Source organism: Sparus aurata, chromosome 22, assembly GCF_900880675.1.
Source record: "Sparus aurata chromosome 22, fSpaAur1.1, whole genome shotgun sequence".
Lineage (NCBI taxonomy): Eukaryota > Metazoa > Chordata > Actinopteri > Spariformes > Sparidae > Sparus > Sparus aurata.
This window is the reverse complement of record NC_044208.1, coordinates 29,792,707-29,799,215: the sequence shown is the minus strand read 5'-3', so window position 1 is coordinate 29,799,215 and position 6,509 is coordinate 29,792,707. Positions and strand designations below refer to the sequence as shown.

Below are 6,509 nucleotides of genomic sequence, written 5' to 3'. Positions count from 1 at the left end.
TCTGCAGTCAGACACCTCCACAGCTCCAGCGTCATAAATCTCACCCTCTTCCGCCCGGCGCTGACCCGTGTCACGCTCTCCTGTCAGCTCCGTCTCTGCTGCTTTGTCTAACTTAAATCTCTCGCTCGTCCCTCGGGGACCTCCAGCAGAGTTCACCCGGCACGAGGAACAGTTTGAAGGTCAAAGAACCAACGAGTCACTGACGCCACCAACAACTGTAAGCTCAGTCGAGTCAGTGGACAGACTGAGGTAAAACAGAGCGCGGCTGTGATAATGTGACAGAAGTCTGATGATTGATAGTTTGTTGTTCACAACGAGAATCCAAATAAGCTCTTTACACTTCAGGTTTTGACCCCAAACCTTTACATTTGTGGACTCGAGCCTCCAGGAGCAGACGGGCTCTCACACAGTTTTCAGAGCGATCAAACTATTTAATTACATCGTCACGAGACACACTCAGGCCCATAAGCTTCATGAGCATGTTTCCATAAAATATCAACTGTATTTCTATGAACTGTAACTTGGTCAGAGGAGGACGCGGGGTTAGCTTCGTGGCTACGTGACGCGTGGATGTGGATGAATTCTCGCTACGTCAGTGTTTATTCAGCAAATCTGCTTCCATTGATCATTTTGTTCATCAACTAATTCACAAAAGACAAAAAACAAAATAAGCGAATGTTTTTTAAAAATGTTGCTGTTTCCATAAACGTTCTAATGTGATATTCTCCACAGTGCCTCATGGAAACACGGCTAATGTGAACGAGGCTGCTGGTTTCTGTCCGATAACATTTAGAAAGTCTGGAAGAGAAATGATTCAATTGTTTTATCCCCAATCCACTCAGTCCTGAAGTCTCTCTGGGCTCCTCAACACAGTCTGAGTATCTGTTGAGGTTTTCTGGCTTCAAAATGACGCTGAACATCAGTGACAGGTTAAAACATGCTAAAGGCTTTTCACTGATCGCTAACTGTTTGGATCTGAGAATTGTGTTTGGAAACAGAAAGTCTTCAGGCTGTATGATCAATGTTCAGCCCAGAGACTCCTGATCGATCAATACTGAGTTCATCTGCAGTCTGACAGAAAACTCACTGAGATGATCAGACGATTATCTGCCCTGATGATCGCTGCAGAGAGATCTGTTTCCATCACGTTGCTGTGATATATTAAACTAGACTAGCACTCAGTAGAGCGTATACCTCTGCCAAGGCTCAACAGTTCCCTTTAATTCAATCAGATCTAATCAAATATCAAACTGGGAAGCCAAAACCACCCGTAACTGTTTAACTGTGATGAAGGATCACCAGATTAAAGTTCGGGCTGCGACTCGTCCTCCATCCAAGTCTGATAAATGTGTTCAGTAGTTTTTTGAGACAAAACAAACCAACACAGCAGGAGGTAAATATCTCCTCGACTGTTCAACTCTCACTCCAACATGTTTGTCATAGTTTGATTGGTTCTGACGGGCCTGAACTTCATCAGGCTGCTGGTCCAACACTACAGTTTCCACCTGGTCAGCTGACAGAAGGAGCTTCTGTTGGTTTGTCATCAGGACACATTTCCACCAGACTTGGATGGAGGACGGGTCTCGGCCCAGAACAGAACCCGCTGAGGGACGGATCCGGGAATGTTTTCTCACTTTCGTCCACATTGTGAGATTTTTCTTTAGTTTTTCCAACATGTTCATTAGTGTGAAATCGACACCAGGGACCCGTTGTGCCTCGGTGGAGGTATGCGCTCTACTGGGTACCATTCCAGTTGATGGGAGTTACTTTGGCTTTTAACTACTTTACCAAAAAAAGGAAAAACCCTTAAAGGATCTGATGATTGAATGCTGAAAAAACACTCTGGTGTTGTTGTGTTTTTAACATCTTGATGTGTTTAATCCAGTAAAATGATTCTGATGAATTAAAAGTACAAAGTATTTCTGTCCTCCATCCATCACGTCAGCGAGCGCTTCTCAGCCTCCACACGACTGCAGCAGCTCATTCTCAGCGTATTTGTTTTGGAGCAGATCGATGAGGAGTTGCCTGCGCTCGCTAAGAGTTCTGAAGTCATCTGGAACAAAGTACTGTACACTGAGCAGGAACCTGACAGAACCGCAGAAGGTGGACCCTGTTTCTGTCTGTCTTTATTTGGCCCAGTTTAGGGGGAAGTTGTCTCGCGGTCGTTCTCTCAGTCTAACCGAGGAGAGGCCGTTGTGGTAGACCAGATTCATAAAGAGGTTAACGAGGACAATCCGAACATCTGGGAGGCAGATACCACGGTGAGCGCCATAAACAGCCTTCTGGTCGGGTTTCCCCAAAATTGCTCCACCAGATCTCGTGAAATGTCCTGAAAGGAGCGTGGCGTCCTGAAGGGTAAATAGCAATCTGTGTGTGGAGGAAGTGATTCTCACCACCGTGACAGGAGGAGGCGCAGCAGACACAACGTCCTCGCTGGAGGAGTCCAACCCAAAACAAGTCATTCAAGCTCGGAGGCTCAACGTGTTGGGAAGTCCACAGAGCTTCTGTCTTTTACAGATGACAGCCATGGTTCACTGAAAGACTGTGGCGGTCAAGTAAAGTGTATTTAAGGTACCGTTGGGGTTAGCTGACTAAAGAGTGGTTGAGTTCAGGGAAAGACTGATTACTGCTCATAAAAACAGGAACTGCAACTCAGGTCTGCAGCAGCGTACGCAGTGAAATATCTACAGCACTCGTTTAAAAGTGAAAGATCGTGTTCATGTTGAGGAATCTTTAAGATTAAACTTCACAAACTTCAGTTTTATGTTGAAATGGAATCTCTGATGAAATGTGATCGTTAGGATTCACTGTGGTTAACGATGGAGAAGTTCCTGAATGTTTCCTAAACACAAAGTCTGTTCCTTCAAAACTATAAATGTAAAAACGAAGTAGATGAAAACTGGATATTCTTCTTTAAACGGAGGAAATATGTGTATGAGTGCAGACGAGGCGGCTTTTCTTCATCCAGGAATAGTTACCGTACGTAACTCTCTTATTCTTCTTCATGTATAAAAACTAAAGAGAGACCTGAGGAGCTGTTAAATGTCTTATTGAACGATCAGACAGTCATCTGCCCCTCGTGTGGTCGACTATCCAACGCTGCTAACGGTAGCTAACATGGTCGATGCTAACGAAACGTAGACGCCATGTGAGTCAACTGGTTTTATACTTTATATAAGTTACTTAATAATGTTTTGAAGAAAATAAATACCAGCTTTTATAGTATATATAGTATTTAGTATATATGTGTGTATTTTTTATATTTACTCTTGATTTAAATCTAAATTGTGAAGAACACTTTGAGGCTTTGTGGAGGTGATGTTGTCTCTGCAGGCGCTGACTGAGACGTTTAATCTCTCTGTGGGCACAAATGAACAATTTAGAAAGTATGTTTGTGTTTGTGCGAGTGTCTGCACGTCATTTAGCCAGCTGCTTGACTTCTCTTCAGGTCGTCAGGCGAGATAATTAGAGAGGAGAAGAAATCTGGAAACAACAGCCTGTCGGGCTCCTGTTGCCCCGAGACACGGAGCAATTATAGAGGAGGTGGAGGTGAGATAATGAGGGGAGGTGGAGGAGGTGGAGGAGTCAGACCATCACAAATGATGAAGAGAATATTCAGAATAATATATCTGATAACATGAATCAGAACATACCGACAGAGAAAGCTGATCCAGGCTCAGACGGGGGCTCAGTCAGAGTTATGTATGGATTTCATAACCGTTTACTGGAATGTTGAGTTTAAAATATGTGTGATCACAAGCAGCAGGCAGCGGTTTATATTCCCCTCCGCAGCCAAACTCAAACCAGCAGTGATTCAGCCTGCAGAGCCAACACATGTCAGCATGTTCCACTGCCCGGGAAGCCGCTTCACATGCAGAGCGAGAGGAAGGTCGTGTCACAGAGAGGCCGGCGATGAGCCAGAGCATCATCACCCGACATCAAAAGGAGAGAAGGCTCACAGAAGTCATAAAAGTTGTCTCGTTAAGGGTTCTGGTGACGAGGCCGAGTCGGTCCAGACTGAAATATCTAACAAAAACACTTGGACGGATTCATTTTGTACAGATATTTATGATCCTCAAAGGAAGGAATCCTGCTGACTTTTCATCTCATGCCATCACAGTTTTATGATGTCCAGCACTTTATTACCCAACCTGCAAGAATAACGACTGAAGACGTTCACGTCAGCCCGCACAGAACCAACAGACAGAACCAACAGACAGCACCAACATACAGAACCGACAGACAGAACCGACAGACAGCACCAACAGACAGCACCAACAGACAGCACCGACAGACAGAACCAACAGACAGAACCAACAGACAGCACCAACAGACAGAACCAACAGACAGAACCAACAGACAGCACCGACTACCAGCACCAACAGACAGCACTGACTACCAGAACCGACAGACAGAACCGACAGACAGCACCGACAGACAGAACCAACAGACAGAACCAACAGACAGAACCAACAGACAGCACCAACAGACAGCACTGACTACCAGAACCGACAGACAGAACCGACAGACAGCACCGACAGACAGAACCGACATACAGCACCAACAGACAGCACCAACAGACAGAACCAACATACAGCACCAACAGACAGCACTGACTACCAGAACCGACAGACAGAACCGACAGACAGCACCGACAGACAGAACCAACAGACAGCACCAACAGACAGCACTGACAACCAGAACCGACAGACAGAACCGACAGACAGAACCAACAGACAGAACCAACAGACAGAACCGACATACAGCACCAACAGACAGCACCAACAGACAGAACCAACATACAGCACCAACAGACAGCACTGACTACCAGAACCGACAGACAGAACCGACAGACAGCACCGACAGACAGAACCAACAGACAGCACCAACAGACAGCACTGACAACCAGAACCGACAGACAGAACCGACAGACAGCACCGACAGACAGAACCAACAGACAGAACCAACATACAGCACCAACAGACAGCACTGACTACCAGAACCGACAGACAGAACCGACAGACAGCACCGACAGACAGAACCAACAGACAGCACCAACAGACAGCACTGACAACCAGAACCGACAGACAGAACCGACAGACAGAACCAACAGACAGAACCAACAGACAGAACCGACATACAGCACCGACAGACAGCACTGACTACCAGAACCGACAGACAGAACCGACAGACAGCACCGACAGACAGAACCAACAGACAGCACCAACAGACAGCACTGACAACCAGAACCGACAGACAGAACCAACAGACAGAACCAACAGACAGCACTGACTACCAGAACCGACAGACAGAACCGACAGACAGCACCGACAGACAGAACCAACAGACAGAACCGACATACAGCACCGACAGACAGCACTGACTACCAGAACCGACAGACAGAACCGACAGACAGCACCGACAGACAGAACCAACAGACAGCACCAACAGACAGCACTGACAACCAGAACCGACAGACAGAACCAACAGACAGAACCAACAGACAGCACTGACTACCAGAACCGACAGACAGAACCGACAGACAGCACCGACAGACAGAACCAACAGACAGCACCAACAGACAGAACCAACAGACAGAACCAACATACAGCACCAACAGACAGCACCAACAGACAGAACCAACAGACAGCACCAACAGACAGAACCAACAGACAGCACCAACAGACAGAACCAACAGACAGAACCAACAGACAGAACCAACAGACAGCACCGACAGACAGAACCAACAGACAGAACCAACAGACAGAACCAACAGACAGCACTGAGTATTTATTTATTTTTCAGTTATTATTTCATTATTCAACATCAGAAATTCTAATTAAACTGGCAACAGACACGTTTTCTTTGGGGCCGATATCATAACTCTGAAAACTTTGTAGCTGAAGTTACGCCTTACATAAAACTGTGAAGAAACCAAAAGTGACAGAGTTGGAATAAGAAAAGAAAACATGGATCACACTAGATAACTCTGAAACAAAAAGAGCTCCAGACTTTAAATCTTCTGGACTTAACTCTTAACTTGGACATAAAAAAGGACCTTTCTAGCAGAAGTTCTGCCCAAAAAACTCAACAAGATACAATATAAGACTAATGTGTAATCATGAGATAGCTGCATCGTTAAAGAGTGGACAGACAGGCGCCTCCCACAGGTTCTGACCCAGTTTAACCCCAGACAGACAGAATATCCTGCAGCGTCTTTTCCCGTCTCCTCGCCGCATGTTGAGTAGACTAAAGTACATCTCGCTTCCACTAAGACAGAACTACGGTACGTTACAGATGATGTCAGCTGTCCGTTACGTTTGGTGAAGGTGAGGATGAATCCACGCTTTAGTCCCAAAAGTAGAAAACCTACAAACGTTGTTCTCATCGACTCCTGGTCCTCCAGAGCTCGCTGGCTCCAGCAGCCATCTTGGTTTAATGCCAACAGGGTCGCTCGTTAATCAAAAAAGCCGGCGTCTGTCCCTCCCCTCCCGTCTGTTGGTCCAATT

General features: G+C 46.0%; 1 protein-coding gene across 1 annotated transcript in view; it reads right to left on the bottom strand.

Annotated features, from left to right (window-relative positions):
• Positions 1-6,509, bottom strand: part of LOC115574089 (NACHT, LRR and PYD domains-containing protein 14-like) — a 915,401-nt gene that overhangs the window by 582,558 nt on the left and 326,334 nt on the right. The window lies entirely within an intron of this gene.